The following is a 12,034-nucleotide window of genomic DNA, read 5'->3' as shown; positions in this document are numbered from 1 at the left end:
CGCCGAGCCTTTGTTCCCGGCCTCTCAGTCTCGAAGATGCTGAACCCGCCGCCACACGCGGAGGAGGAGGAGAAGGCCCCCGTGTTTTCCCCGCCGCTCCTCCTCCTCCCGCCGCCCGGCCCGCGCGGGAGGAGCGCCCCGAGGCAGGCGGCAGGTCGGGCGAGGAGGCGCCGGGGTCCCCCCGGCCCTGCTCCCGGCAGCCGGGCAGCCACGGCTCCTCGGGATCACAGCGCCGCAGAGCGCCGGCGCCACCAGCCAATCGGCGCGCTGGAAGGGCGCGGCGCCGCGCACCAGCGGCCCCGGCTTGAACGGGGCACGCGCCCCTTCATGGAGGCGGGTGGGCGGGGAGAAAGGCGCCGGCGTTTGAGGTGGCGGGCGGGTGGCGGGGTCTGGTGTGCGTTTGTGGGAGACTTCCTGAGCCTCGCTTCTGCTTAACGTCCCTTTCCTCTCATTCATCTTAGTGAAGGTCCCCTCGCTCGGTACTTGCCTGAGGGGTTCAGGACCCCGAGTGAGTCCTGTAGCCCTGTAAGCGTTTGAGAAATGGTAGACTCCTTTTAGTTTGTAATTCCCCCTCAGCCACTTGCCATCCAGGACGAGAGAACTTCTCTGGGTGTAGGCTGTGGTGACCTCGAGTTAACACTGCTGTGAACCATAAAACACTACAGCTTTATGGCATTTTACCTTCCTTTAGAGGCCATACTTGTGGAAATATGTGAATTAAATGATAATGCACTCTGCAGCCGAGGTACAGGTGTCTGTCCCTGCTCTAAAGAAAGGTATATCTGAGCATGCTTAGAAGAGCTCTGGGTGTAGAGCTTTACCTTAGTGTCAAGTTGTAGAAGAGACACACGGAATGAAATCATAGAATCATAGAAAAGTCAGGGTTGGAAAGGACCTTAAGGTCTTCTAATTGAAGTTAGGTCACTGTAAGATGGGATGATACTAGCACAAACTAGTAGTAAATTAATTGTGTTTTGTAGGATGTGAAAGAGTGGATTTGGCTGGAAAGTCGGGGAGATGTAAAGCTGTATGGACTAATTTGTTTTCCTTTATGAGAGGAAGTTCCCTTTCTGCTTAAGACAATAACTTATTTGTGTGCAACAAGGATGAATAGTGACATAAATTGTAGTGCAAATCTTTATTCTACTGAGTTACACATGGTGTTCCTAAATGTGTCTGTTAAAATCTAAACTATCCATTCCTGTTAGTGAAATAAAAAATTCTGCTTACAGACATGCAAATCCCCACTGGACTGTGGTTTCCTTGGAAAATGTCACTTTTAGATATGATGCTATTTCATAGAGATCCTGTCACAGAACTGTGTACAGTTATTGACTGAAATTGTTATCTGAAGAGAAATTGTTTTAATGGAAGAATGTTAAAAAGTAAATTTCCATGTAATTGACCATGTTTTTATATGTAGTAGCTTATGATGCCTTTTTTTCTTTTAATGAGAAGGTATTTGATAAATAGTTTCAAGTGTTGTTACCACTTTCCAAACCTTCCAAGATTGTCATATATTCCTTGATATGCTGCATTTTCACCCCAGCATGTAGCTGAAAAAGTTTGAACTAGTCTTGATCTTCATTGAAGTTTATATCAAATGGCAAGTAAACTTTTCTGTCTTCGCTAAGCTAAAGTTTTATCTTTGCTTGGGTGGATTTTTTTTTTTCCCCGAATGCATTGTAATTCTAATTAACTATGAGGTAGTTCATCATTCTGTTTCCTGCCTTTCTTCCTCCCCTTGCCAGAAACAGCATAAAAGAAGTAGAGGAACAGGTAAGCCTGAAGGAGAGTATGCTTTCTCTTTCTACTCTGAAAGCAAGACAAATAACTTTTGGGGGGTGAAATGGCTCTACTAGAACAATATTGGAACAAGCTGTTGTTCTTTTTTTCTTTCAGACAATCAAAGGAAAATATTCAATGTGTTACTTGTTGACTCTCAGAAATTAAGCCTACTCTCGGGTTGTTTTCTGCTTCTCAGAATCTTTGTCTCTGTAGCTCCCTTTAAGAGATCTGTGCATCTTGAGTCATCTTTCAATTAAGTTCAAGATGAGGCTGAAGTAGACTTAATCTCTACTGCAGATGAGAGATGTCAACTGCAAGGTCTGTTGTTGAACTTGGTAAATGTACTGGATAATTACCAATACTTTACAAAAAACAAACAAACAAAACAACAGGAGAACTCTTTTACATATATCAAAAGCAAAAATATCTTCTCTGTTCCTCTCTTCTTTATTTTCAGGAACTTTAATTTTTTTCTTTTTATACTTGAAAGTGATTTAATATAAAATAACACTTATGCGTTGGACCACACTTTCGGTTTCAATATTGGTAGTTTTTAGTCCTCAAGTAGAGGAGTCTTCTCAAAGATCATTGCTTTCTTTCAAACATAATTTATCTATCTCCTGCTACTCTCTTATCAAAACAGGAACTGTAAAAATATGCAGAAGACTTAAAAAAAAAAAATTGAATATCATTAGACTTAAGAAAGCTCAGTAAGTTTATCAGGAAATTTACAGTAGTAGCTCTTGCATTTTTAATGTCTCTGTAAGGAAATAGGCTAAAGGAAAAAATTTACTGTCTTCAACTACATGATAGGAGGATAGAGGGATCAGTCAGGCTCTTCTGAGGAGGGCATAAGAAATAGTTAAGGGGCAGCTGTCATCAGCTGCAGCAAGGGGTAGATATTAAGAAAATACTTGATAACAAAGATGTTCAGACACTGAAATGGGTTGCTCAGAGCAGCTGTACAATGTTTGTCCTGGAGATACTCAAAAATTAACTGGATGAAGAATCAAAATGCCTTTTTCTAACTTCAAAGTTGGCCCTGCTTTGAGCAGGTAGAAAAATCACCATAGAATCAGCGAATGGTTTGGGTTCGAAGGGACCTTCAAGATCACCTGGTTCCAGCTCTCCTAGTTTCCATCTGATCCCAGTGGGAATGGCTTTAACCTGAAAGAGAGTAGATTTAGATTTGATATTATGAGAAAATTCTTTACTGTGAGTGTGCTGAGGCACTGGCACAGGTTGCCTAGAGAAGTTGTGGATGCTGCATCCGTGCGAGTGTTCAAGGCCCGGTTGGATGGGGCTTTGAGCAACCTGGTCTAGTGAAAGGTATCCCTGCCAATGACAGGGGGGTGGAACTGTATGATTTTTAAGGTCCCCCAAACTATTCTATGATATAATTCCATATAGCTTCACTTAGAAGTCAGTCTTTGTAAAGCAAGAGCATGTGTAATGAGTGATTCTAAAAAAGTATTAAAAAAAAACAAAACCAAACAACCAAACCCAAACTTACTGGGAACTTACTCCTGTTTGATTTTGAACATGTCAAGCTGGAATATATTACTTACTTCAAATATTCAGTATTCAAAACAGTATTATTGAAGTAGGGATTTTAATCGTGACTATATGAATAAATACAGCAGCTATGACTGGTAGGAAGCAATGAGGAGTATTAATTGGTTAAATACCTGCATGAAATTCACTACATCTCAAAGAACAAAAGACTCAGAAATGTTTCTCCAGATTTACTGGCTTTCAGTCAATAAGATGACTTTTAAATAGATTGTTTGCATAACTAAAGTGGCAAAACTCCATTATAGATATTCTTAATTTAAAGAGCTGTGACGTGCTCTTCTTTCAAATTTGACAGAATTCATTAGCTTGAATTATTTTCTGAAGGCATGAGCAGGTTGGAAAATAAAATCTAAAAGTCAGAATTTTTATTTCATTTGTAGTGAGTTAGTGTCTCAACAAAGTTTGCAACTTTGAAACTTCTGAACTATTCAAATATTTACAAGCTTTCACTTGAACAAACTTACTATACAACTTCTGTACTGAGTCTGGCAGGGATGGAGTTTATTTTCTTCATAGCAGCCAATATGGTGCTGTGTTCAGGATTTCGTACCAAAACAGTGCTGGTAACACACCAATATTTCAATTGTTGCTGAACATTGTTTATACAGTATCAAGGCTTTCCCTGTTTCTCATGCTGCCCAGCCAGCTGGTGGGAGTGCACAACACTCTGGGAGCACACACAGCCAGGACACTGACCCAAACTGACCAAAGGGATATTCCACGCTGTATGACATGCTTAGTGGTACAAGCTCAGGGAGAGAAGGAGGAAGTGGGGATATTTGAGGTTATGGCGTTTGTCTTCCCAAGTAACTGTTAAGGAATGATGAAGCCCTGCTTTCCTGGAAGCGGCTAAATATCTGCCTGTCAATGTGAAGTAATGAATATATTCATTATTCTGCTTTGCTTGCATGCACTGCTTTGCTTCACTTACAGAACTGTCACTAACTCAACCACAATTTTCCTCGCTTTTGTATTTTCAGTTCACTATCCCATTGTACTGGGCAGAAGTGAGTGAGTGGCTGTGTGGGGCTTAGTTGCTGGCCAGGGTTAACCAACAACAAGTTGACACTGTGCTGTGATTTGCAGTAGGAGGAAATGAACTTGATATCAAGATATCGTGTAAGACTTCCTCACTTAGGAGCAAAACACAAACTGGCTATGACACATTTAGTGTGAGATGTGATATATTTTACTGTTGCATTTTAGAATAGTTTTGAATATATAAATAATGTGGAGTTTGCTCCACACTGCTCATGGGTTTCAGTCGTTTGCTTAGCTATGTGTATATGCAGGAGGCATATATGCTTGCTGTTTTGAACAGGTTTTGGCTTTCTTTGCTTGTTGTGCCTTTTTTTTTTTTTTTTTGTCAGCGACCTCTACTGTCTGTATTTGACTTGCCAATATCTTAGTACTGAAGGCTGGTAGGGTACCATTTGGAGCTCTAGTTGCACTTCTGCAAATCACCCTTTTCTGTAAGAGTTCTCAGAAATGGTAGATTTGTCAGATTATTTGTGAATCTTGCATTTTTGACATTATTGCTTATCCTTATGTCTTAAAAAAATCCTGTACAGCATTATTTAAAATAAAGTTTTTTTTTGGGGGGGGGACGGGGGACGGGACGAGTTAGAAGGGGGAATATCACTCACCTTCTTTTTTGGCATCCTGCTGATACTTAATTCTGTGTAAGGAGTGAAAGGAATCAAGGAAGGCAGAGTGCTGTATGCCTTTTTAGAGCATACTTGTGTGACAGTCACAACAGAAGGAGCATAAGATCAAGACCTGAATTCTACAAAATGATGTCGTCATAGTAGAATTGGCCAAGAAAAAATAGACACTGAAATATGAAGTATGTTCGTGATTTAGGACAAGAAGGTTGTGTATTTCAATCTAGGAGTTTTAAAAATTGTTGCAAGTCAGTTTGTTTGCCTCAAATGAGTAGGAGAGCAATATTTGAAGGCATTGTGGCTTCAACACTGGAAGAATAGCTTTTGCAAGTTATTCTTCAGAGCCAGAGTGAGATTGCTGTTTTATGCCAGGGCACAAAATTTAATCTGTGTTCATTTCTCTTGATTATTCTCTTTATATATTCTAAAGCTGTTACGTTATTAACATGTAGATGCCCTCTGTGACATGGCTTAATGGTGGACTTGGCAGTCCTGGGGTAATGGTTGGACTTGATGATCTTAGAGGTCTTTTCCAACCTCAGTGGTTCTATATTTCTATTAAAAGGTATTACACTTTTCCTTTGTGACTTTAAATATTTACATTGCCACTTGGTGGCCTCATTTGATCAGGTAATCATAGAATCATAGAACGGTTTGGGTTGGAAAGGACCTTAAGATCATCTAGCTCCAAACCCCTGCCATGGGCAGGGACACCTCGCCCTAGCCCATGTCACCCAAACCTCTGTCCAGCCTGGCCTTGAACACTGCCAGGGATGGAGCATTTACCACTTCTTTGGGCAACCTGTTCCAGTGCCTCAGCACCCTCAAAGAAAAGAACTTTTTTCTTTTATCTAACCTGAACTTCCTCTGTTGAAGTTTAAACCCATTGCCCCTTGTCCCTGATGAAGAGTGTCTCACCCTGGCATCCTTGTAGGCCCCCTTCAGACACTGGAAGGCTGCTATGAGATCTCCACTTGGCCTTCTGCAGGCTGAACAGTCCCAACTTTCTTTGCCTGTAATTGATGATAAAAGAATAAGTTAAGATCCTTTTTCTTCACAGCTATGCAATTAAAATCTTCTTGTACATCCAGGAACAGTGTATCCCTTTTTACAACTGAATATGCGTATGCATATCAATGATGGGATGGAAACTCAGTTCTCTATGCCTTGATTTTGAACCTTGAGCTCTGCTGGCTCAAGGCTACGTACTGCCTCAGAGCAAGAAGGCAGTATTTCACTCTGTTCCAGTCTTATCTCCTGGTTTTCTTGGAAAATCCATGTAGGTCTTTTGCAGCTGTAAAGCTCCAGATAGACCCAGGATCTTCTGTCACACACTATCAGACATACTGCAAGCTGCAACAAAAAGGCAACTAATTAATACACCGGTAAGGATTTATGGTCAAAATAGCACATGATTCTTGTACCAGTACTTGACTGTCCTCTGAAAATGCCATGTTAGAATCAGGGTTTCTGCATCTGTTCCTGATCTTAGTGGCTGTTGATCCTTTAAAGAAGTATGTCCTTTCACTGCTTTCCATTCATTAATTTGTCTTTAGCTACTTCCTCTATTTTCTGTGAGTCCTTAATGTTTTCATTACACATATTCCAAATTAGCCCCAGGCTGGTGGTGTTCTGGGTATTATAATTCTGGTGATACGGATAAACATTATGAACACTTACCCTAGATTAGATACATGAGAAATGCTGCACATTTGTTTCTCGAGGGAAAGTGCAACTTTCTGTCAATTCCTACTGAAATAGATGCAGAGAAACAATAACATGTGTCCATATCTGGTGTCATAGATTCTAGAATTGTTAACTGCTAATTGGCTCCATATACAAGTAGTTTCTGCTATTGTAGGAATAATATTCTGTTTCCACAGTGGTGGCTTTTTCAGACTGCATTCCTGTGGAACAGGCCCCAGTGGCTGTTAACCCAATTTCTTACTGTGTCTTTCCAAGTTTGTTAATACCATCAGTATTGCTAGTTAGCAAACCATCAGTAATGAGCCTTAGCTTCTGTGCAGTGACTGGTAGATCTCTTCAAGTAATAGCAATGCAGATTATGTAGGTACCGTTTTACAGTCATCCCTTTGCCTCCTGCATGCTACCTTGGACTTAATTTCTCTTAAAATCACAACTCTGTCCCATTTCAATGGTTGAAACTTTGGCCATCCTATGAACTGACTGTGTTTTGGTGATTATTGCTCACAGAATCCACTCTGCTATTAGTAGTTTATCAGTGTTAATACAACTTTCTAGTTCCAGTACTTTTCCAGTACTTTTTCTTTTTTTCCAGTACTCAAATTTTTGCTACTTCTATCCACATACGACATTATTAAATCTCAGGTAAATAACATCGAAAGATGAATTTATAGATATATATATTTACTTCTTGAGGTTTGAATATTGCATATCGTATGCCCCAATTTTGATAACTTACCAATCAAAGTTTCTACATCAATGGTGTGCAAAATCCCAGTTGTAACTTCTGTTCCTTCTATAATGGTTCCTTAAACCCTCTTGGTCTGTTGTACTCAGTAATATGGAATCCATTTCTAGCTCAATGTTACAAATGTCCCTTTAATAAAAGGGGTATATCTGTTCTTCCTTGGAAAAGTCAAAGTAAATGCTTTGTTCAGTGTAATATGCACTCGATTAATTTGTATTCCCAAAATTTTAATTTGTATTCCCAAAATTGTGAGTTATCTCTCAAAAAAATTAAACAACTGCAACAACAAAACCATGAACTAAATGTTTGACTTCTTGTTGTTGTTCGTTTGTTTCAGTTTCTGCTTCACTTCTGGTTTTCACACTCGGTTTAACCATCTCTGGTATTTTCCATATGTATTTCAGTTGGTGTGATTGTTCAGCTTCCATCACAAATGTTGTAGTTTATTTTGATTTTTAGCCAAGTAAGTAGCAATAAAGTATCCAAGTTAAATTACTGCTTCAAGCCCGCATAAGACATTCCCTTATAAACAGAGATGAATTAAAATTGTAAGATTAATTCTGGCATCATGGAACATAGATGCTGTGGTTTAGCTTTCACAATTGTCTCCCGTAATTAAAGTAGTGGAGACATGTATCCAATGTTTTCATGATCTTTGGTACAAAAGAGTGTTCCATTAACACTACAGGTAGGGTCTGTTACCAACAAGAAGCAGAATGCTCGCTATTCCCTTGTAACCCAAAAAAAGATTCATGATTTGGAATCGAATGTAATTATTAATATACAGTTATTAGCAAAAATAAAAACATTCAAACTGCAATCTCACAAAGCCTAACAATTAATATATACTGCTTCTTTTAATAGCCTTTCTGCTGGTGAGATTTCCCATGCACCTTACTCACTGTTATTTTTTAATAGCAAAACCTGTAACATAACATTCTTGCTTTTTGTTAACTTATTTGCCTTCCCATAATCAAAATTAAAACTGGAGCTACTTAGGCATTTTTCTGTTCTGGAGTTTTACTTGATACGCGTAAGGTCCTGCTTTATTTATAATTGGAGTTAGTCCATCCCATTTACAGTTTAGACTGTAAACTGTGTGGAAAATGTGGAACATTTCTTTCCATCCTCCTTGCCATTCTGCAGAGTAGAGGTTTGTTCTTGTTTGTTTATCCATGCATTGAGCATTCCTTCCCATCTGACTTGCTATAACAACATTAATCTCTTTCCAGTGTTTAGATAGGGTCTGTATCTATTCTTCAGTTAAAAGATTAGGCAGTCTTTTTTTTTTATTCCCAGGCATAGCTGTAAATCGCATGAACTTGTGAGAAGCTGTTGTGTTTCTCAGGTCATTAAAATGACAAGATGATGTGATATACCAATCTTCTGAGTTGTTTATCACCATTTTGCCTAGTGCTATTTTTATAGTCTCATTGGTTCATTCAATTTACCTTGAACTTTGTTTCCCTGGCCTTCAGATAATCCCTTGATGATTTGCCCCGGAAAATATATTCCTTGCTCCAAGCCAATTTATCGGTTTAATTCTCATCTGGAAAATACAATATTCAGTGTCTGCGCTCTGGGAGACTTGGCTGTAGCTTTCTGTACTGGAACTACCTCAACACATTTTGTCAATGCATCTAGTATTAGTGATACGTGGATTGACTCCACAACTCGTTAAAGTTGTAAAGTAGGTATGCTTTTTATTCAGCGCTGGGACGCACGGGGATAATTCCTCAAAGTCATGTGTGCCTCAGTGTTGTTTCCCTCTACATTTATTTTCTAAAGTTATATATATTCATAAGGTTGCACAATACGCCTATACATATTCATGTCCTATCCCCGCTTTGCATTATAATGAGCTAGAAGGTCCTTTGCGCCTGTGCAGTGCCCCCTCTGGTCATGGGCAAGGGTCTCAAGATGAAGTAAATGAGTCTTCCTCTTCTTGAACTTTTCACATTTTAGTCTTCACGTATAGCCTTAGGGTTTGGTCGGTGTCCCAGCCATAAACCATCTGCTTCTCCCCCTTCAGGCATCTACTTTTCCTTATCAATAGCTGCTTATCAGTAGAATCAGGCATCTGCTTTTCCTCGTTAATAGAACCAGGTGTCTGCTTTTCCTTATCAATAGTTAGTCCTTTGTTCTGCTTAGTAGGCATGATAGGTACAGACAATACTTTTTTTTAAGCAAGCAAATTCCTCTAACCACCTTGTACAACCCCCTTGTACATTGGTTAACCCTGTAACATTAGCAAATACTTAATCCTACTTTGCATGGTAAGTGGGACTACACATGGTCTAGTGTAGTCCATTCCTATCCTAGCCTGTGGTTTATGAATTCTCTAATGTTTTAGTGTTATTTTTCTCTTAGTGGGGGTATTTGCCACAGGACAAGTTAAGCAATTACCTACCCATCTGTTTTCACCTTTGGCCAACAAGCTGTCTTCTAACACTACCTTTTGTATTCAAGCAACCTGTACATGATCTTGTTCATACACCTGTGGAAACAAAAATACTTGAAGATTATATGGTGCTCTTCTTCTAGAAGTGCTTTTTATCTGGCCACACTATGCTTTTTATGCTTCACCTGTCTACTAGCATCTATAGTAATCACCCCTCAATTTCCTCATCTAGTAATCACCCCTCAATTTCCTAGTGTTGTAAAGTGGCTAGGTCTTTGATACCTTGCTTTGTTCGATTTTCTTTGTTTTGTTTTCAAAATGGGTGTTTCTTTCAAATGTTAATTCTCCTGGGATCACCACAGTCTCCTTGCCAAGGGCATCTGTTTGACTATTCCAATGCTGCTCCTTCTGTATTTTTCTTCTTGGTATGCTTTTACATGACCTGCATATTTTTTTCCTTTCTGCTTTTTTTAAACTGTGTTCAGGATTTCCTTTCCATGATTGAGAGGCTACCAAATTTCCATTCTGTGTTTGTAGATTGTCTTTATTCCTTGTTGGTAACCAATTAGTTAAAGCTTGATATATCCGGTCTGAAACTATGTACAAAGCCAGATCATTTCCTTCAGGTTCCTCTTTTAACATTGTTGGAAGAGCATGTAGCTCTGCTCTTTGTGCAGAGTGAAAAGAAGCAGTTCTTTTTGTTTTTCATGGGAGTTGCAGCATATCTTAATTGAGGATTTTCCATCCTTTTGGTAAAAACTGAAGTCATCTGAACCACGCTGAATAACCTGTGGCACAAAGTCAGCAACGGAGCTTTTATCTGGTGAGAGACAGATAAACAGGTAAAGGGCACTTATGTTACATTCCCGTGGTTAAAAGCCATATAGAGCTGGTGATAAAATCTTGTCACCTTCTACAGAAACCTTTTAGTTTATAAAATGCCAATGTGCCTCCAGCTAACCTAGGATTTGATATGTATCCAGTTTGTGCTTTTCCACTGATTATGTACTTTAGTGGAGTACGTATAATATGTACTACTGCAAAGGAGCTTCTAGGGATGTATTCCCAAAGTGCATTGACTATGCCAATGACAAACCAGGTTTTCAATATGGAATAGAGTTCTTTCCCACTGACCTTAAGACTCTCAGTGCAAAGGCTGTAACTTGCATCTTATTTCTGGGTTCTTGAAATAGCACAGTCCCAAAGTCTAGGTTCGTAGTGGCCAGATGAACATGAAACAGCTTACAAGAATCTGGGCATCTGATGGCCAGGGTTTGAGCTAGTGCATTTTTGCTTCTTTCTGTTCTTTCCTTTCTTGTTTGTGATATTTCTTTACTAATTTTATTAGTGGTTTACCAATTTCTGTAAAAGTAAGGATATTCTTACAGCAATGTAAGCAATTGCAAAAGTGAATCAAATACAATTATTATTGTATATTGTGGGAGCAAGGACCCTCATAGTCAGTTCTACCCTTTGGTGATTTCAGCGTCACCCTCCCTTCCTGACTTTAAACTATTCCTGCCCTTCCTGACCTAAAACTACTTCTGAATATTTCACTTCAGGTTGTACCAACCGAGTTTTGTCATGATTAGCTTTAAAGCCCGTGTTTTAAGTAATGCTGGTTACTTCTGAGGTATATTCCCAGACTTTCAATTCATTTTCCTGCTGTACCAGCACATCATCCTTGTATGATGTGACATAATACGTTTTGATGGTAATTTCATCCACGTTTGATACATTTGATCTAAAAGTCACGAGGTACATGGATAAAACAATATTGCTTTCCCTCATAGGTAAAAGCTTGTTTTTACCAGCTTTGCTCTGCTAGTGCCAAGCAAGTATTGGCTAAATCAATAACAAAAAATCACTGAGATATTATGCTTAGTGCCACAAGGATTTCAGGCATGTTTCTACCACAAACAACCTGAGAGGTAGCTACCTTATTTATGTGTTAAAAATACACTTTTAGGCTTTTTTCTTTGCTTTTAACTTTTGACAAAATGGGAAGTTAAAATTATAGGTCTCTGTACTAGAACCTTGCTTTCCAGCAAGCTTGTTGATGGTGGATTGGAATCCTTCTGCTTCTTGCATGCATTGAATATTGTGTTTTGGGAAGGAGGATCCAGACCTTCAATTCATACACGACTTCTATTT

General features: G+C 39.3%; 1 protein-coding gene across 1 annotated transcript in view; it reads left to right on the top strand.

Moving 5' to 3' along the window:
- The first annotated feature begins 10,573 nt into the window (after window positions 1–10,573).
- ABCB1 (ATP binding cassette subfamily B member 1) overlaps window positions 10,574–12,034 on the top strand; it is a 63,435-nt gene continuing 61,974 nt past the window's right edge. Inside the window, exon 1 of the mRNA XM_062623643.1 lies at window positions 10,574–10,722. The gene's annotated coding sequence lies outside the window, so the exon portion shown is untranslated. The remainder of the gene's footprint in view (window positions 10,723–12,034) is intronic.

Source organism: Pezoporus occidentalis, unplaced genomic scaffold (assembly GCF_034315485.1).
Source record: "Pezoporus occidentalis ecotype Australia unplaced genomic scaffold, CSIRO_AGI_Poc_V1 ctg257, whole genome shotgun sequence".
Classification (NCBI taxonomy): Eukaryota; Metazoa; Chordata; class Aves; order Psittaciformes; family Psittacidae; genus Pezoporus; species Pezoporus occidentalis.
Note: the sequence above shows the minus strand (reverse complement) of the source record. Positions and strands in the feature narration are given on the sequence as shown.